Raw genomic sequence first — 21,892 nt, 5'->3', positions numbered from 1 at the left:
TGGAAGGGAGCAGATAGAGTATGGCATGTAGGGCTTCCCTGGTGGCGCAGTGGTTGAGAGTCCGCCTGCCGATGCAGGGGACACGGGTTCGTGCCCCGGTCCGGGAAGATCCCACATGCTGCGGAGCGGCTGAGCCCGTGAGCCATGGCCGCTGAGCCTGCGCGTCCGGAGCCTGTTGCTCCGCAACGGGAGAGGCCACAACAGTGAGAGGCCCGCGTACCGCAAAAAAAACACACACACACACACAAAAAATGAGAAATGCCTTTGTTTCGAGGGAAAAATGGGTAACAGGTGTTTTGTTTGTGAGGTTTGTACTTTTGTATGTGTGCGTCTACCGTAGAGTAGCAGATAATGTCTTTTTACAACTCATGGGAAGACTTACTTTCTTCTCTACCAAAACGCTAGCCTTGTGGAAGCTGACAAAAGTCATTATTATGATTTTTGACTCAAGAAAATAATGATAACTTGGAAAAGGTGAAGGAGTGTGGCAATGAAAGAAAGACATCTGTAATGCAACAGACAAATTATTGAAACAAAAGATACAGTGTTTCTTTAATTGGATTCTCATGGCCTATTGGTTTAAAATATGCTGACCAAAGGCACTATCTGGAAGAAAGGAACTTTGGATTTCTAAATCAGTTTTTCCAGTTTGGGTTTAATAGAATTCAACAAACTTTTATTGAGCCTCCACTCCGGAGCCAGACAGCCTGAGTTTGATTCTCGACTTTATTATTCTACCTCTCTGTGCAGCCATTTCCTCATCTGCAAAATCGAGAGGATAACAGTAGTACTTACCCTCTATAATTATTTTGACGAGGAACTGAATTTTGATTATGTATAAAGTATTCAGACCTGTGCTTGCCGCTTTGACACACAAAGTCAACTGAATTAGAGACTGGGAATTTAAAGATACTCGCACTGTCTTTGTGAGAGAGACAGGTAAGCCAGGTAAGCGACCCCACAATTTCAGTGTTTTCTGATGGAGACAAGAAAACATTTGTCAAAAGCTGCTGTGGGCCCTGAGGTGGAACAAACAGCAGGCTTAGGGGAATAGTTTTCTGGAGTAAAACTCAAGACAGATTTTCTGTAGGAAAGGAAAAAAAAAAATTCCTCCGAAAAGTCCCAGAAACGAAAAGTAGATGAAGCCGTAGGCTGGGAGTCATTCATTTGCAACTTTTTGAACTTCCTTCCTTGCTGGGCCCATCGCTGCCTCTGGCCACTGTGTAGACACTTGGTAAAACCATGACGGAGACGGTTTTAAGTTCTAAGTTCATTTGTGCTCTTAGAGTCTCGAGTGTAATGGTACTGTGATAACTGGAATAACAAATAACCATTCGCAGCCTGGTTCTCTGGACTGCTGGGTAATTACTGACTTCTGGGTTGGGTTAGAATAACGCCATGAAGAATGACCAGCACTTTTATGTCATAGATCTTCTCCTCTACTCTCTGTCAGCTCTAATGAATAAAGAAGAAGAGAGGTGAGTATTGTTAAAAAGAAAAGAGAGAGGAAGACGTTTTTAAGACCAGTGTGTGGGAGTGATGCTTTAGGATAACCTGGGTGTTGTAATAATTTGTGATTCTCTAACCTGTGAAAACTGTAAACTGTTCAGCAATATAAAGTTTTTATACATTTGTGGATGTGCAGAAATGGGACTTTATTTCTTTGTAACTTTCTTTGTAACCCAATTTAGTTCTGGAAACTTTTTTTCTGCCATTAGTGGGAAAACATGTAATTTTGCTGCTTCAAGTTGGTATCTCTTTATAATGCCCTTGGGGGTAACTGTTCAGTCAAATTTAAGATGTGATGCAGTCTGCAAAATTCTCATTCTTAGGGCTGCTGTTCCCATTCTGTAGTTCTTCTCCCACCCCCGCCTTCACCCCAACTGCAGCAAACTCCAGATGGAGTCTCAGTGGCAGGGAAGCACTGGGGGGAGGAAGGTGTCCATCCAATCCATGGTCCCATGGCCTTTGTTGTGTGTCTCATCCTGCTTGGCCTTTGGCCTTTGTCTTCATGTTATTCCCTGTTGCTATGTCAGAAGCTGGGGCATCTTCCGGTTGATTTTTAGGTTGAGATAAAACCATGATGACTGCTTGCTGATTCATTGGCCGACTCCATGGTTCGCCATGCTCAGAATCCTCACTCCCTACCCCGAGTGCTGCAGCGAAAGCTCTGCCAGACCTCCCTTGAAGGGGCCTTGGGAATGATTCTGGATCTCTGACAGTCCACTGCAGCCAGGAAGACAGGGAAACTTACAGCTCACAATCCCATCCTGCCCTGCCATACTTCGCCACCATTGCTGCTGTGACGTATCTACCAACACTGAGTGGGAGGATGCATCAAAATTGTTCCCCCAGGGCTCCCCTGGTGGCGCAGTGGTTGAGAGTCCGCCTGCCGATGCAGGGGACACGGGTTCGTGCCCCGGTCCAGGAAGATCCCACATGCCGCGGAGCGGCTGGGCCTGTGAGCCATGGCCGCTGAGCCTGCGCGTCCGGAGCCTGTGCTCCACAACGGGAGAGGCCACAACAGTGAGAGGCCCGCGTACCGCAAAAAAAAAAAAGAAAAAAAAATTGTTCCCTCAAAGGGATTCAGATAGGAAGCTGGGCAAAGCCTCTGATGTTTGTGGATACCCTCAGTCAATCTGAATTTCTTTTACCATCTTACACCCCCATCTCCTGTTCAGCCCCCTGCAAGACACACACTTGCATACACACACCTTTGAGGACCTTGATGGTGTTTAAACTTCAGTTATAGACTTTGGTCCTTACCTCTTTCTGCCAGCCCATCAAACTTTTGTCCCTTTTCGTAGAGCCAGGAAAACTGCTCTAATACTGTGTTGTGCTATTGCCATGCTCTTTCGGTATCTTTCATATGAACTCTAAATTCTGCATGTTCCAAGCCAAATGCTTTTGGAACATCAAACATACCACTTTTCTTTCAAGCTCTCACAGTAGAACGTGTGGGTTCAAGACAGTTGCTTTTGCTGATCTCATTTAAATAATTCTATCTTGAAAGTTAGAATTGAACAACTATGTCTTTGTTCTTGGCTGTATGTGCCTGTCCCTCTAAGCTGAAGCTGTCTCAGCTTTACTGGGTAGAACAACAAAATCAGTAAGAATGAAAAACAAATCAGATGACATTAAAAGAAACCCAAAAAACCCAAAAAACCAAACCCACCTCACCTGTTAAATCTTATTGCTTCCATCTGAATTGTTATCCCACGCGAGGGGCGTACTCAGTCATGTATAGCCCTAACTTTGTGATGGTGAGTCAGGCTGCAAGCCATGCATATTTATAAACCCAAGTGTTAGTTTGTCATGATGTATTACAGATGAGCTAATGTTAGATACAGAGGGGAAACTGTTGGTCAGAGTTTAAATTCTCCTCTCTGATTCACTTGGATGTCTTTACAATTTATTGAAACTGTCTGGAATCTTATATCTAAAAGAGACATAATGACTCACTTATGATGATAAAGCATACTGTTGGTGCTTCTGGAGATGATGGAAGGGTGTCACCAGCCAACCAAATTCTATTATCAGAGACGTAAAATGAATAGAAATGGTTCTTGAAATGACCCCTGTGTAGTTCCTGAGATAGCAGCTCCTTGGATAATCACCATTGTGAATTGCTGCTGATGGCTTTTACCGGAAGTCTCTGGGGTGATAAGAACCACTTGAACACTGGCTGTGTCAGGGTGGTTTGATGCTTTGTGCTACTTAACATTCAGAATGATCCATGGTTCTTTCTAAATTGCTATTCAAAACCTCAGGGTCTGAAGTATCATTGCCCAGTAATTATAAGACCTGCTTGCCTCACAGTTTTTCAAAGAATAGCGTAATATATGTGAACATTGCAAACTTCAACTTTGTGCAAGTGTTAGGTGATTGTTATTATTTTTACGAACTCTGCTACTGTATTCTTTTTTCCCTTCATCTATTCCTCTTTCTTTTCAGTGCTTTGGGATAGTCATGCCTATTAAGCTTGAATTTTAAAGAAAGTCGCCTTCTTTCAGAGTCAGCACCCTAGCTGGTCAGTGTCATCTGTATCTTTTCCACCTTTTGAGCCATGCCCTGGGACTTCTTTGGTTCTTTTCGGGTCTGTGATGCTGTGTTTTTTGAGCATGGGATACATTTCCAGATGTGCTGCTTTTTTGTGCTGAACTCCATTCTCTGCTGCCTGGTTTTGTTTTATTCATTTTTTCTCCAGTCTTCTTTGGGCTTATCACTTACCAACTGGTCTGAAAGATTAATTCGTATTCAACATGTGGGTCAAATGCCAAGTATGTGCAAAGTGTTGTGATTATTCTGGGGAGGGGGGTGAGCCTGGGGGCCCAGGCTTTCCCCTCGGCCAGGGGTGGTGCTGCTTGCTAAGCCTGGGAATACAGAGGTGAAACGGAGAAGGAGGGGAGGCTTGGGGCACAGGCGGGGTGTGTGGGGGGGGTGGGAGTAGAGAGACAGCGCTGTTAACTTTGGATATGGGGGAAGCTGGAGGTGTCCAGTGTGTGAAACGTGGGAAAGGCTTTGACTCCAAGTGGCAGAGCTGGGAGTTATTAGCATCCAGACTGTGATTGAAGCCAAGGGAATGAATGAAAGAAAAGGAAGATGAATTCCCTGTTGAATAACTACCAGACTTGCCATGGTTATTCTTCCGTAAGCAGATATCCTGGTAGGGGAGAACCCCTCAAAATAGCTAGAGCCATGTTGAGGTATTTATGTGCTGAGTGTCATTGACAGGGTTTCTGGAAACTACAGTTTTGAAAATCCATGACAACCTTAGGACAGGGCTTCTCAGCCTTGGCACCGTTTGCGTGGTGTTTCAGATAATTCCTTGCTGTGCGGGGCTGTGGTGTACACTTTAGGGTGTTAGCAGCATCCCTGGTCTCGACCCCCTGGGTGGTGGCGGCATTCCATTTCCTGCCCCTCCCACCCCCAGCTGCGACAACCAGAACTGTCTGCAGACATTGCTAACCGTCCCACGGGCTAGATGATGCCACCTAAGCAGGTTCTTCTCTGAGTTTACGTCAAGAATTTTGGGAGAAGCTCCATTAGCTCTTCTGTTCCAAAAAAGCTGAAAAATGAGTTCACTTCTGCAATTATTCTGACCCCATTAGGAAACAGCTTACTCATCCTGGAGGATCAATTAAGTCATTTTATAGGGTTTTTTTTGTTTTTGTTTTTAAATCATCTACTGCACAGAAAAGCACTGATAGTGTTAGTTTCAAATCAAATCCTGTTTTTCTGTATGTGTGTATCAATATAGAAATGAAGGAGATGCTGTATTCTAAACAGTGAAATAGCTTGTGATGACGCAACCATTTCACAGGACTTGCTGTCAGTTTCTTATTATCAAACATTTTAAGGCAGACCGTCTAAAAGGGTTACCTGAGAGTTCTCTTGGGGATGGAGGTAAGAGGGTTTGGGGTTCAAGTGAAGCAAACCTTGTTCTAATAATTTGAATGTAAAAAAATTTAAACACAAGGACTAGAACTTAATCTTTTTAAACTTACATTCTTTTGTAGTTCATCAAGAAAAAGAATATAAGAAAGTCACTTAGTAAATTACCTGTCTTGGTAGCTGAATTAACTTATAGCTTGAAACCCTCCTCTTAAAGTTACTCAAGTTTACAGAAACATTGATAGGGTACATTGATTGCAAGCACGTGCCTGTGTATGTGTTGCTCGGAAATGGTACTGCTTGGCAGCCTCTGAGAACGGTTAGCATCATGTTTGGCTCTGTTTCTTCCCTGCCCCCTGCCTCACAGCCTGGTGTTCCTGACACTCCGTTTGGGGAAGGAGCTGAGGGAAGGGGTTTAGATCATGGTACATCACCTCTTCTCACAGATCTTCCAGCATTTCTTCCTAGGCTCACATAAAATGGTAGCTGCTGAGCATCTTATATGCCTCATAGGATTGTGGCTATAGACTTCTAGCTCCCATCTTAATCTTCTTCTACCAAATAGAGGAAGAAAGAAAAAAATGGATTCTAGCCTTTGCAACATGTACTGAGCCCGCACTCAGAGACCCATACCTACCCTCTCAACATTTGATCACATCCCTTGATTGGTAGAAGTAGGAGGGAAGGGGGCAAAGGGAGGGAATACCAGAATCTGGAGGTCTTTCTACTGCTTTTCATCTTAAAGATGGGAAGAGTAGGACAGCTGGGGAAGGTGAGGGCCTTTTCTCTGTGCTACTTCTGCTGTCATTTGATTGGAGTGACTAAGGCCACTTTGGAACCAGCAGCTGTATTTTATTGTTTAAGGTGGAATTGGATTTGGGCTCATCCAGTCTTATACAGTACAAGGAAGATGGAGTGAAGATGGTATGGTAACCAAGAGTCTTATCGCAGGAGAGGCTACATGGTGCAGTGGAGAGAGCATGCTTATCCTAGCTCCCTGTGTGTACTTGGCCAAGTTACTTAATGTCTCTGGTCCTGACTCCTGATCTGTAAAGCCCACTCAGGGTTGTAAGGATTTAATGTAGTCATTGTGTAAAGCACTTAGTAGTTGTAGCAGCAGTTTTTATAGTTTAAATGGTGAATATTTAGTTTATTTGCTCAGGAATTATGTGATAACTGTTTAAGAATTGTTCTCTGATTGTTCAAGATTCGGATTCCTATTTTGGCTTCACCACTAACTAGGTAGTATCCTTGGCTAAATCATTTAATTTTGTGGACCCTGCATTTCTTGTAGTATTCAAAACTGTTAAAATTGATGACCTTTCCAGTCCAGTGGTTAGGACTCGGTGCTCTCACTGCGGGAGGGGACCTGGGATCCATCCACCTTCGGGGGGAACTAAGATCCCGCAATCTGTGCGGCAAGGCCAAAAAAAATAAATAAAATAAATCAATTGATGACCTTTCATTTTCTAAGCTCTGAAATTTTATTTTGTTTTGCTATTTAAAAACCTAGACCTCTTTTTGTTAAAAAATACATCTATTAACTAATTGGAGTTTGACTCACCTGCTAAGTTAAGTAGCCGTGGCAATTGTTAAGCCTTTTACAAATAAACTTATCATTTTTCTAGATAAGTATGCACAAACAGAACAAATTGCTTAACCGGTATTTTACCACTTAATTATGTATTAAAGGATCCTTTTTAAGGTTAGAGGATGATATAAACTTATTTAAAATGTCTCCAGAACACTCAGCCTATCACAGGAATATGTGACAAAGGCAAAATTCTATTAAGTGATATTTGTAACCAAATGCTTTTAATTTCCAAACAATGTGTTGCTGCAGCGGGGGTGGGATAGGGGGTTATGTGTCCTTTTTCTGCGTTTAGATTTTTTTCTCTGTCTGACATATGTTTATTGTACAAACCAAGGAGAGTACGTATCATTAGGAGACAACAACTCTCACTCCAGGCCTCAGTTTTCAAGTATCTCTCACACTCTCTCTTCTCACGGAAAACTACTCTTAGGGTCTTAAAAACCAACTTTTTCTTTTATGTATTTCTGTTTGTTATAGTGTGTACAGCAAGCAACATCAACAGATGGTGGATTCCCTCATATATAATATTTTTAAAGATAATGATAGGGAGTTAAGTTATTCAGCCTCAAATCTAACCCACAAAAATACTTCCAGCGTTAGCTGTATGCAGATTTTTGATTGAGGTATTAGCTTATCGGACTTTGCTGCTACTAAATAAAAGTGGGGATTTTATCATGTAAGTATTGAAAACCTAACATAGACAAAGAGAATATGAATTGACACAGAACAAAAACTCAATTTTACACCTTCATAACAGCTCACATTATAGAACGATTACTGTGGTTGCAGGCGTTGCGTTAAGAACTTTAAACGTCCCGACAGTGCTTCTAGGTAGCTGTTAATATCGCATCCATTTTATAGACCAAGAAACTGAGGCTCGGGTTAAGAAACTTGCCCATGTTCACACAACTAGTGAGCGATAGGGCTGAGGGTTGATCCAAGCTGTCCAAGTCCAAAGCCCGTGATGAAGTTGTTTTTAAGATCCAGTTTCCCAAATTTCCCTCATCCAACCCTGAGACTTATTTTTGTTTATATCAAATGAAGTGGCAAATTGAGTGATTTCTGGAGAAATTCAAGTCCAAACAGTGTTATTGCTGAGGTCGTTCAGATTATTTTTGTCACTAGCATTTGATAAATAAGACTGTGTCATGAACTAGACATGGTTATAGACGAATTAGGAAAGTACCTTAGTCCTCCACTCACTGGCATCTCAGTTGTAAAACCACAATTTGACAAGATTATTGGTCGCAAGTTATTTTAACAGACTTTCCAAACTTAGATTTTCTGAAGTTAATAGAAACTGAGAAACTTTTAAGATAGTTTTTTTTCTGGCCGCAATGTGCAGCTTGTGGGGTCTTCATTCCCCGACCAGAGATTGAACTGGGCCCACGGTAGTGAAAGCGCCGAGCCTTAGCCACTGGACCGCCAGGGAATTTCCTAAAATAGTTTTTCAAAAGCATCAAATGAACTGAAAACAATAAAGTGATGTACTCTGGATAAAACTAGGGTGCTCTGTGGCCACCATCTTAGATGGTTACTTATCCATGAAAATATAATGTCTAATATTTAAAGCAATCCAAATCTAATTTCTTAACATTGAAATTTCTGCAAAGAATGATTATATATAAATCCAAGAGATACTAAAAGAATAACAGATACTAAAAGTAACAGATATATAGTAGGCATTAAAAAAGTAATTAGACAGCTAAAGCCTATTGTCACACAATTTAAACCAAAGGCATTTAAATACACTTGTTTGTAAAGTCCCTTACGTTGTAAACTTTCTTCCTCTTCCTTCTCTTTCTCCGCCCTTTCCTCTTATCAGTATCGTGATCTTGATCATTGCCATCATCTCCATCACCATCCTCTCCATCAATTGCCTCCTAATATCTATATCAGTACTTAAATTGCAAGCAGCAGAATCCCACTCAGGCTTAATTAATCAAAGGAGCAGTCTATTTGGAAGGATATCTTGTAATTTGTAGTTTGAGCACAATCTGAAGAATCAAGTCCCTTGGAGCTGTGCCAGGGCACACGGATGTGCTTGGAATGGGCTACAGGTGAGAATAGATATTGATTCCTCAGTCTAAGGTCAGCTGGCTGGGTCCTGGGACCGTTACTTCTAGCCTGTGAGCAGTCTAGCCCTCTCACCCCAGTGTACCATGTAGATGTTAAATTTTTACGTATGCTAAGACTTAAAAATGGCTGGAAAGTATCTCAGAACAGAACACAGAGCAGATCTAGAAATGAAGGAAGATTGCAGGAAGGTAGTGGATGGTCTTTTCAGGTTTTGACCTTTGGGGTCAATGAGATTTTGATCCTTGTGCAAACATGCTGTTTACTCATACAATCGGCTTCCAGGAAAGAACCTTACTTTGGGGCCATGTGTCCATTCCTTGGTCCAGAGAATGTTGGGTGCTTTGGTTGATAGCCCTTCCAATATGTCATCTTATGGAGGGGGATAAACTTCCAAAAGGAACGTCACCTAAAGGAGAGAGGACATGAATCGTAGTCAGAGAAAATAGTAACATGTCATGTTGTGCCATATCACTTTATCGTGCGTAAAAATAATATTTCTCTTAATATGTTAATCACAGATGATGTTTGGCCCAAAATCCATGGCGACATATATAGTGTTTTCTGAATATTATGTGGTTTTCACAGTAAATCTTGGAGAAAGAAGATTTTCAACCATAACTTGTTTTTAATTCTAAAAGAGAAGGCAGAGGTCATTTTAGCTTTTATAGATCACTAATTCCTGTCAAGGTTCTAAAATTTAATTATGATGAAAATGGAACTATGTTTTAAAAAAATCTTCAGAATTTGACTTAAATTGTCTTTAGGCAAAATTTCATAAGTAATTATTTCTTTGCTGAAATGATCATGGTCATTACTTTATTATTACAAAATAACTGCCTGGGATGTTGTATCAATGATAGTATCTACGTTTGATTCAGGCTTATGCACTGTGCATGTAGGGTCAGCAGGATGGGCCATAGAACCACCTTTTCCCTTTTCATAATCAAATCTAAAAAGGCAATAATTTCTCCTCTGATTTCTTAGTATCCTAATATAGTATTAGTACTTTATGTCTGCTACTGTTTTATCCTAACTCTGTCCCCCTCTCTTTTAGTGTACCTGTTGTTTTTTCCTCACATGTCATATTTTTTTAATCGGATTCTTTTTGAGATGTGGTTTTCCTCTCCAGCTTCTGCATTATGAAGTATGATTGTAAAGTAATGTTAGTGATCTTTTTAATTGTTCATAAACAAATTTTAAAGATAATTCTGAAAGAAAAGTTCCAAAATATTCTGCAAAAGCTTTATGGTTAGAATAACAGTATCTTTGGGTAAGTATTTTGAAGAACAATATTCATTGTTTGTTTAAAAATGAGTCTGATTATATTATCATTACAGGTTATATTTGCTTTTTCTATATACTTTAAAAAATGTATTCAACGAACTTCTAGATTGTCAGCTCCTTGAAGGCCAAGCCCAAGGGTTATTTGTTTTGATTTTGTACTTTATTGGTTTTTGTTGATTGCACATTGCACTCTATAAGCTGCAGTATGGAAAAGAGATAAGTGCCATGTATAATCCTTTGTGAGAATTATAACACAGTAGTTATTATAATTTTTTTCAAGTTCAATTAAAAATAGCCATCCTTCTACAGTTTTCCCAAAGTGAATCTTCCACATGAGAGTTTTCGTATACTGTTCCTTTCTCTCCACTAATAGTGGCCTCTGTTTTTCTGTATTTAAAAACTGCTATGGTATTAATTTCTCAAATACTTTGATTTACAAAAAATAGAAGGATAAAAATTCAGATCACCACAGTTTATCACTAAGGAACCTGACATTACTGTATAGCATGTAGCAGGGAGAAACTAAATATGGAGAAAACAGTTTTCCATGTTATAGGATCATAAAACTAGAAGCATTTTACCACCGTCTTTCAGTGTATAGTGATGCAAGGAATGGGTTTGGCTCCATGTGATTAGAGAACGATGGAAATTCAGTTTTCCAAATCGAATTGTGTTGTGTAATTTTCCATGGAATATGTCTTAGCCTCCAGAGCAGAAAGGCTATGCCTCATGTACTGTGTGTGACGTTTCTTATTCTTATTAGAGAAAATGTAAAGGATATAAAAATCTTAAATATATTATCCTAGTCACTAAATTTATTTACGGACAACTAATAAGACAATAAGCCAGATGCAGAAATTTGACTTTGGGGTTTTGGCAGCATGACTCTGCCATCAGGGAAGTGTATCTGTGCCCTGATGCTATGTGCCTTTGTTCATTTCCCCTGTATTAGAAAAGCCTCAGTCTTTCCTTCCCCTGGGTGTCTCCTTTACTTTCTCCCTACTACCACATTCACAACACTTCTGACACTTCCGGTCACCGAATGTGTGGGGTTATTTCCTGACACCAAGCAATTCCTTGACACCAGATGGGTATCCTAAAATTTAACTCAATTCTGATACTGTCTACCTGGAAATAGTGTAAGATCCCATAGATTAAGGGCCCAGTCCCACATGACTGCTTTCACCCCACTTCAGATGCCAACTGCAAGTAGCAGGTCTCTACAGCTTTTGTCTGACTTGGCTATAAATAGGAGGTTCCCACAACCCCTTCCTTGGGTGTGATTAATTTGCTAGAGCAGCTCACAGAACTCAGAGAAACACTCACTTAGGTTTACCAGTTTATTAAAGGATGTGATGAAGGATACAGATGAACAAAGAGCCAGATGAAGACATACGTAGGGAGAGGTCTGGGGGTGTCCTGAGCTCGGGAGCCTCTGTCTCTGTGGAGTTGGAGTGTCACCCTCCTAGTACACGGATGTGTTCTCCCACCTGGAAGCTCTCAGAACCCCATACTCTTGGGACTCTTATGGAGGCTTCACCACATTGGCATGATCGGTCATTAACTCCATTTTCAGCCCTTCTCCCTTCTGAAGAGAGTGGGCAGCCGGGGTTGAAAATTCCAAGCTTCTAATCATGTCCTAGTTTTTGAGGTGACCAACCCCTATCCAGTAACCAAATAGAGGCCACCCAGAGTTGCCTCATTAGAAAAAAAGACACTCCTATCCCCCAGAAAATTACAGGGTTTCAGGAGCTCTGTGCCAGGAACTGGGGGCAGAGACCAATATATATTTTCTATTGTCTGTAGAAATGCTAAAAATTCACACCCCCAAAGGTTGGAAGTTCTATAATATGCTTGTCTTTGAATTGAGAAGCCATTCATTTCTCTTTGGGTCTCTAGGTTGGCAACAAATAATAAGTTTAAGTCAAGAAAATTCAAAGTTGGCAAAAATGGCCCATTATTTAACTTCCTCTTCCTTTAATGTCACATTTTTATGTTTTAATATAACCTATATATATGCATGTGTGTATGTATATATATACTTATATGTATGAGTGTGAGTTGTATATATGTAAAGTTGTATGATTATCTAAGGAAACTTTGATTTAAATTCACAAAGGCACCATTTTATTTAAATTAATTTATTTTTTATACAGCAGGTTCTTATTAGTTATTTTATACAAATTAGTGTATACATGTCAGTCCCAATCTCCCAGTTCATCCCCCCATCCCCCCACTTTCCCCCCGTGGTGTCCATACGTTTGTTCTCTACATCTGTGTCTGTTTCTGCCTTGCAGACCGGTTCATCTGTACCATTTTTCTAGGTTCCATATATATGCGTTAATATGCGATATTTGTTTTTCTCTTTATGACTTACTTCACTCTGTATGACAGTCTCTAGGTCCATCCACATCTCTACAAATGACCCAATTTCGTTCCTTTTTATGGCTGAGTAACATTCCATTGTATATATGTGCCACATCTTCTTTATCCATTTGTCTGTCGATGGGCATTTAGGTTGCTTCCATGACCTGGTTATTGTAAATAGTGCTGCAAGGCACCAACTTTTATAAAGCTTTTTACAGTTTAGTTTTTATTTGGAAAGACAACAGTTTCATGGTAGTTCTTCCTAGGTTCAGCTGAATAGCACTTTCCTCTGTGCTGGTGAAATCAGCTAGCCCCTTATTTTAGGCTTCAGCCACACTTTATAAATTAAATACACTGTGATTGACACCTTCTGATGGCTTAGCTTTTCAGGCAAGAGATAAAATGGTTAATAATATTTAGTCATGATAAATGTAGTTTTCTCATAGTACATTTTTTGGGGACAACAATATGATTCAAAACAGAGACTTGTAATTAGACAATTATTGGGTAACAGGAGAGGATGTTTTCAAATTTGTGTCCTGGTGGTAGATGGTTTTACTCTAAAATCTAGTAGTTTCCTGATGTAATTTTATAGTTTCTAAAGCTGCTTACAAATGTGAATACCTACATTATTAAGGATAAATTTCATACAGAGAAAGACAAACACCATATGATCTTACTTGTATGGGAATCTAAAAAAGCCCAAACTCATGGAAAGAGAACAGACTGATGGTTGTTGCGGTGGAAGGAAGTAGGGGTTTGGGGAAATAGGTGAAGGTGGTCAAAGGGTACAAACCTCTAGTTAAAAGATGAATAAATTCTAGGGATGTAGTGTGCAGCATGGTGACTATAGTTAATAAACCATATTGTATACTTGAAAGTTGCTAAGAGAGTAGATCTTCAAGGTTCTCACCACACACACACACACACACACACACACACACACACACACAATTGTAACTATGTGAGGTGATGGATGTGTTAACTAAAACTAATTGCTTTGCAACATTTTGAGATATATATCTCAAATCATGATTTTGCACATCTTAAACTGTTATATATCAACTATATCTCAAGAAAGCTGGGAGAAAAATAATGTCTATCCATTAGTGTTATAGTTTCTTTTTTTTTCTTTTGTTTTAAATTGAAGAATAGTTGATTTACAATATTGTGTCAGTTTCTGGTGTATAGAATAGTGATTCAGTATTACATATATATTTTTTTTCAGATTATTTTCCACTGTAGGTTATTACAAGGTACCTGTGTATACATCCTTGTTGATTATCTATTTTATGTATAGTAGTGTGTATCTGTTAATTCTAAGCTCCTAATTTATCCCTTCCTTCTCCCTTTCCACTTCGGTAACCATAAGTTCTTCTATGTCTGTGAGTCTGTTCTGTTTTGTAGTAGATTCATTTGTATTATTTTTTAGATTCCACATATAAGTGGTATATAATATTTGTCTTTGTCTGACTTACTTCACTTAGTATGGTATTCTCTAGGTCCATCCATGTTGCTGCAAATGGCAATAATTAATTAATTATTTTATGGCCGAGTAATTTCCATTACACACACACACACACACACACACACACACACACACACATGCACGCACTCACATTTCTTAAACCAATCATCTGTTGATGGACACTTGGGTTGCTTCCATATCTTGGCGATTGTACGTAGTGCTGCTGTGAACATTGGGGTACATGTGTCTTTCTGAATTAGAGTTTTCATCTTTTTCAGATATATGCCCAGGAGTGGGATTGCTGGATCGTATGGTAGCTCAAACTTTAGTTCTTTAAGGAACTTCCATACTGTTTTTCATAGTTGCTGCACCAATTTACACTCCCACCAACAGTGTAAGAGTATAATTTCTTTAATGTAACAGTATAATTTCTTTAATGTTATTAATGAGACAACTTTTAAAAAGGAAAATAATAATAATGTTTAGTCCTTTAACAAATGAGTTTATTGAGCAGCTACTATGTACTGAGGCATCAAGGCCTGGCAGTAAAAAAACAAAGTCCCTTCTGTCGTGGGGCTTATATACTTACATTGGGCTGGTTGACTCCTTTTGATGTAAAATCCTAGTTTCTCTTGTCTTAATGTCACACTCTCTCTGTCCACCCACACCTGCATACCCATCCCCCCCAATATATACATACATATGCATGCATTATACATATGATACTATCTATATACATATATATACTGTTACATTATATGTGACAGTATATAATGTAACAGTGTAAATATCCTGTGTGGGGCAACCCATACATATATTTTTCTGTTTTTGTGTTAAAACCTATAAATCAGGGAATTAATTATGTATAACTATAATACATACTTTAAGAATTTGAATTCTGCCTTTAAATATTCCCTGTTATGTATCCCAAATTTTCTACTTAATGTTCTGGCTCTGTAATATGTCTGTCTTCCACATGAATTTGTTTACAGACTTTGTCATTTTCCTTGTTTGACTGAAACAAAGCAAAACATAGTGATTGGTGAGGTTGTACTGTTTCTGCCTAAAAGTCCAGAATGTTCAAAGATCAGGGACAGGTTCTGTTTTCCCCAGCTTCTGCTCAGTTTTTCATAGTGTACGTGCATAAGGAGAAAAAGTCACCAAACTGAGCTAAGGATTCATGTTTTCAGGGGCTTTTGGAGCTTGAAGGGACTTTGACGCTTGTTTAATCTCACTCAGAAAAATCAGGTAGAACTCTGATTATAAATAGAGGACATGGCAGTGGGTTAAGATACCCCTTTCTTTGTTTAGAAGGATACCAGAGAAAATCTTCAACAAATTTTATCTTTACTTAAAAAAATTCAACCTTGTAAACATCTTTTATCTTTTCATCACTAGCCTATAGTTCTATGGAATTCTGAAGCCACAAACAATGACTGCTGACCCTCCCTTTCCTGCCTTTTGTGCATGTTGTAACTTGTTCTACTTTGCTCTTGTGGTAGGATTGATGCATTGGGCTTAAAAAGAAGGGGCAGGCTAAGCACAGGCAGTAACCTCATTGACATCAGTCGTAGTGATGTTTTGGTGGATCTGACTCCAAAGGCAAGGGAAACAAAAGCAAAAATGAACAAATAGGACTACATCAAACTAAAAAGCTTCTGCACAATTAAGGAAACCATCATCAAAACAAAAAGGCAACCTATTAAATGGGAGAAGATATTTGCAAATGATATATCTGATAAGGGATTAATATCCAAGATATAAAGAACTCCTACAACTCAACAACAAAAAACCAGAAAACTGATTAAAAAATGGGCAGAGGATCTGAATAGACATTTTTCCAAAGAAGACATACACATAGCCAACAGGCATGTGAAAAGATGTTCAACATCACTAATTACTAGGGAAATGCAAAGCAAAACCACAATCAGATATCACTTTACACCTGTTAGAATGGCTATTACTGAAAAGACAAGAAATAATAAGTTGTTGCTAAGGATGTGGAGAAAGGAAACCCTCCTACACTGTTGGTGGGAATGTAAATTGGTGCAGCCACTATGGACAACAGTATGGAGGTTCCTTGAAAAATTAAAAATAGAACTACCATATGATCCAGGTATTCCACTTCTGGGTATTTATCTGAGGAACATGAAAACACTAATTCAAAAAGATATGTGTCACAGGGAAATCCACTCAATACTCTGTGATAGCCTATATGGGAAAAAAAATCTAAAAGAGTGGATACATGTATATCTGTAGCAGATTGCTTTGCTGTACACCTGAAACTAACACAATATTGTAAATCAAACTATACTTTGATAAAGATTAAAAATATATATGCACCCCTATGTTCATTGCAGCTTTATCTACAATAGCCAAGATAGGAAAGCAACCTGTGTCCATTGATGGATGAATGGATAAACAAGACATGGTGTATACACACACACACACACACACACACACACACACACACACATGCACAATGGATTATTACTCAGCCTTAAAAAAGAATGAGGCTTGGTTCAAGATGGTGGAGTAGAAGGACGTGCTCTCACTCCCTCCTGCGAGAACATCGGAATCACAACTAACTGTTGAACAGTCATCGACAGGAAGACCCTGGAACTCACCAAAAAAGACACCCCACATCCAAAGACAAAGGAGAAGCCATAATGAGATGGTAGGAGGGGCACAAGCACAGTAAAATCAAATCCCATAACTGCTGGGTGGGTGACTCACAGACTGGAGAACACTTATACCACAGAAGTCCACCTACTGGACTGAAGGTTCTGAGCCCCATGTCAGGTTTCCTAGCCTGGGGGCCCAGCAACGGGAGGAGGAATTCCTAGAGAATCAGACTTTGAAGGCTAGCAGGATTTGATTGCAGGACTCCAACAGGACTGGGGGAAACAGAGACTCCATTCTTGGAGGGCACACACAAAGTAGTGTGTGCATCGGGACCAAGGGGAAGGAGCAGTGACCCCAGGGGGGACTGAACCAGACTTACCTCCTAGTGTTGGAGGGTCTCCTGAAGAGGCAGGGGGTGGCTGTGTCTCACCATGAGGACAAGGACACTGGCAGCAGAAGTTCTAGGAAGCACTCCTTGGCGTGAGCCCTCCCAGATTCCACCATTAGCCCCATCAAAGAGCCCAAGTAGGCTCCAGTGTTGGGTCACCTCAGGCCAAACAACCAACAGGGAGGGAAACCAGCCCCACCCATCAGCAGACAAGTGGATTAAAGTTTTACTGAGCTCTGCCCACCAGAGCAACCACCAGCTCTACCCACCACCAGTCCCTCCCATCAAGAAACTTGCACAAGCCTCTTAGATAGGCTCATCCACCAGAGGGCAGACAGCAGAATGTGGCAAAAAACACATTCACAGAAAGATAGACAACACGAAAAGGCAGAGGGCTATGTACCAGATGAAGGAACAAGATAAAACCCCAGAAAAACAACTAAATGAAGTGGAAATAAGCAACCTTTCAGAAAAAGAATTCAGAATAATGATAGTGAATATGATCCAGGACCTCGGAAAAATAAAGGGGGCAAAGATCGAGAAGATGCAAGAAATGTCTAACAAAGACCTAGAAGAATTAAAGAAGAAACAAACAGAGATGAACAATACAATAACTGAAATGAAAACTACACTACATGGAATCAATAGAATAACTGAGGCAGAAGAATGGATAAGTGACCTGGAAGACAGAATGGTGGAATTCACTGCTGTGGAATAGAATAAAGAAAAAAGAATGAAAAGAAAAGAAGACAGCCAAAAGACCTCTGGGACAACATTAAACACAACAACATTCGCATTATAGGGGTCCCAGAAAGAGAAGAGAAAGAGAAAGGACGCGAGAAAAAAATTGAAGAGATTATAGTCGAAAACTTCCCTAACATGGGAAAGGAAATAGCCACCTAAGTCCAGGAAGCGCAGAGAGTCCCATACAGGACAAACTCAAGGAGAAACATGCCAAGACACATAGTAATCAAACTGGCAAAAATTAAAGACAAAGAAAAATTATTGAAAGCAGCAAGGGAAAAATGACAACATACAAGGGAACTCCCATAAAGTTAACAGCTGATTTCTCAGCAGAAACTCTACAAGCCAGAAGGGAGTGGCATGACATACTTAAAGTGATGAAAGGGAAGAACCTACATCCAAGATTACTCTACCCAGCAAGGATCTCATTCAGGTTCAATGGAGAAATCAAAAGCTTTACAGACAAGCAAAAGCTAAGAGAATTCACCACCAAACCAGCTCTACAACAAATGCTAAAGGAACTTCTCTAAGGGGGAAACACAAGAGAAGAAAAGGACCTACAAAAACAAACCGAAAACAATTAAGAAAATGGTCATAGGAACATACATACCAATGATTACCTTAAACGTGAATGGATTAAATGCTCCAACCAAAAGACATAGGCTTGCTAATGGAAAAACAAGACCCATATACATGCTGTCTACAAGAGACCCACTTCAGACCTAGGGACACAAACAGACTGAAAGTGAGGGGCTGGAATAAGATATTCCATGCAAATGGAAATCAAAAGAAAGCTGGAGTACCAATACTCATATCAGATAAAATAGACTTAAAAATAAAGAATGTTACAAGAGACAAGGAAGGACACTACATAATGATCAAGGGATCAATCCAAGAAGAAGATATAACAATTATAAATATATATACACCCAACATAGGAGCACCTCAATACATAAGGCAACTGCTAACAGCTTTAAGAGAGGAAATGGACAGTAACACAATAATAGTGGGGGACTTTATAACTCCTCACTTACACCAATGGATAGATCATCCAAACAGAAAACTAATAAGGAAAACAAGCTTTAAATGACACAATAAACCAGATAGATTTAATTGATATTTATAGGACATTGCATCCAAAAACAGCAGATTACACTTTCTTCTCAAGTGTGCATGGAACATTCTCCAGGATAGATCACATCTTGGGTCATAAATAAAGCCTCGGTAAATTTAAGAAAATTGAAATCATATCAAGTATCATTTCTGACCACAATGCTATGAGATTAGAAATCAATTACAGGGAAAAAAAAACACAAACACATGGAGACTAAACAATATGTTACTAAATAACCAAGAGATCACTGAAGAAATCAAAGAGGAAATCAGAGAACACCTAGAGACAAATGACAATGAAAACACGACGATCCAAAACCTATGGGATGCAGCAAAAGCAGTTCTAAGAGGGAAGTTTATAGCTATACAAGCCTACCTCAAGAAATAAGAAAAATCTCAAATAAACAATCTAACCTTGCACCTAAAGGAACTAGAGAAGGAAGAACAAACAAAACCCAGTTAGAAGGAAAGAAATCATAAAGATCACAGCAGAAATAAATGAAATAGAAACAAAGAAAACAATAGCAAAGCTCAATAAAACTAAAAGCTGGTTCTTTGAGAAATAAACAAAATTGATAAACCATTAGCCACACTCATCAAGAAAAAGAGGGAGAGGACTCAAATCAATAAAATTAGAAATGAAAAAGGAGAAGTTACAACAGACACGGCAGAAATACAGTGCATCCTAAGAGACTACTACAAGTACAAGCAACTCTATGCCAATAAAATGGACAACCTGGAAGAAATGGACAAATGCTTAGAAAAGTATAACCTTCCAAGACTGAGCCAGGAAGAAATAGAAATATGAACAGACCATTCTGAAGTAATGAAATTGAAACTGAGATTAAAAATCTTCCAACAAACGAAAGTTCAGGACCAGATGGCTTCACAGATGAATTCTATCAAACATTTAGAGAAGAGCTAACACCCATCCTTCTCAAACTCTTCCAAAAAATTGCAGAGGAAGGAACACTCCCAAACTCATGCTACGAGGCCACCATCACCCTGATACCAAAACCAGACAAAGATACTACAAAAAAAGAAAATTACAGACCAATATCACTGATAAATATAGATGCAAAAATCCTCAACAAAATACTAGCAAACAGAGTCCAACAACACATTAAAAGGATCATACACCATGATCAAGTGGGATTTATCCCAGAGATGCAAAGATTCTTCAATATGCGCAAATCAATCAATGTGATACACCATATTAACAAAATGAAGAATAGAAACCATATGATCATCTCAATAGATGCAGAAGAAGCTTTTGACAAAATTCAACACCCATTTATGATAAAAACTCTCCCGAAAGCGGGCATAGAGGGAACCTACCTCAACATAATAAAGGCCATATATGACAAACCCACAGCAAACATCATTCTCAATGGTGAAAAACTGAAAGAATTTCCTCTAAGATCAGGAACAAGACAAGGATGTCCACTCTCGCCACTATAATTCAACATAGTATTTGAAATCCTAGCCACAGCAATCAGAGAAGAAAAAGAAATAAAAGGAGCACAAATTGGAAAAGAAATAAGACTGTCACTGTTTGCAGATGACATTATACTATACATAGAGAATCCTAAAGATGCCACCAGAAAACTACTAGAGCTAATCAATGATTTTGGTAAAGTTGGAGGATACAAAATTAATGCACAGAAATCTCTTGCATTCCTATACACTAATGATCAAAAATCTGAAAGAGTAATTAAGGAAACAGTCCCATTTACCATTACAACAAAAGGAATAAAATACCTAGGAATAAACCTGCCTAGCAAGATAAAAGACCTGTATGCAGAAAGCTATAAGACACTGATGAAAGAAATTAAAGATGATACCAACGGATGGAGAGATATACCATGTTCTTGGACTGGAAGAATCAATATTGTGAAAATGACTATACTACCCAAAGCAATCTACAGATTCAATGCAATCTCTATCAAATTACCAGCGGCATTTCTTACAGAACTAGAACAAAAAATCTTAAAATATGTATGGAGACACAAATAGCCCCACAAAAGACCACACAAAAAGACCCCGAATAGCCAAACAGTCTTGAGGGAAAAAAATGGAGCTGGAGGAATCAGAGTACCTGACTTCAGACTATACTACAAAGCTACAGTAATCAAGACAATATGGTACTGGCACAAAAACAGAAATATATTTTAATGGAACAAGATAGATAGCCCAGAGATAAACCCTCGCACCTGTGGTCAACTAACCTGTGACAGAGTAGGCAAGGATATACAATGGAGAAAAGACAGTCTCTTCAATAAGTGGTGCTGGGAAAACTGTACAGCTACATGTAAAAGAGTGAAATTAGAACACTCCCTAACACCATACACAAAAATAAACTCAAAATGGATAGAGACCTAAATGTAAGACCAGGTACTATAAAACTCTTAGAGGAAAACATAAGAAGAACACTCTTTGACATAAATCACAGCAAGACCAAGATCAAGATCAAGATCACAGCAAAACAGATCAAGATCTCTTTTGATCCACCTCCTAGAGTAATGGAAATAGAAACAAAAATAAACAAATGGGACCTAATGAAACTTCAAAGCTTTTGCACAGAAAAGGAAACCATAAACAAGATTAGAAGACAACCCTCAGAATTTTAGAAAATATTTGCAAATGCATCAGTGGACAAAGGATTAATCTCCAAAATATATAAACAGCTGATGCAGCTCAATATTAAAAAAAAAAACTAATCCGAAAATGGGCAGAAGACCTAAATAGACATTTCTCCAGAGAAGAGATACAGATGGCCAAGAGGCACATGAAAAGCTGCTCAACATCACTAATTATTAGAGAAATGCAAATCAAA

General features: G+C 39.2%; 1 protein-coding gene and 1 long non-coding RNA gene across 6 annotated transcripts in view; one reads left to right on the top strand and one right to left on the bottom strand.

The window, feature by feature from the left end:
• BCKDHB (branched chain keto acid dehydrogenase E1 subunit beta) overlaps nt 1-21,892 on the top strand; it is a 293,140-nt gene that overhangs the window by 135,830 nt on the left and 135,418 nt on the right. The window lies entirely within an intron of this gene.
• Nucleotides 255-21,892, bottom strand: part of LOC137204802 (uncharacterized) — a 91,362-nt gene continuing 69,724 nt past the window's right edge. The window contains exons 2-3 of the long non-coding RNA XR_010933850.1: nt 9,363-9,473; nt 255-1,455 (exon numbers count right to left, since the gene is read on the bottom strand). This is a non-coding gene — a long non-coding RNA (uncharacterized lncRNA). The remainder of the gene's footprint in view (nt 1,456-9,362; nt 9,474-21,892) is intronic.

This window comes from Pseudorca crassidens, chromosome 13 (assembly GCF_039906515.1).
Source record: "Pseudorca crassidens isolate mPseCra1 chromosome 13, mPseCra1.hap1, whole genome shotgun sequence".
NCBI lineage: Eukaryota > Metazoa > Chordata > Mammalia > Artiodactyla > Delphinidae > Pseudorca > Pseudorca crassidens.
This window is presented reverse-complemented; position numbering and strand designations above follow the sequence as displayed.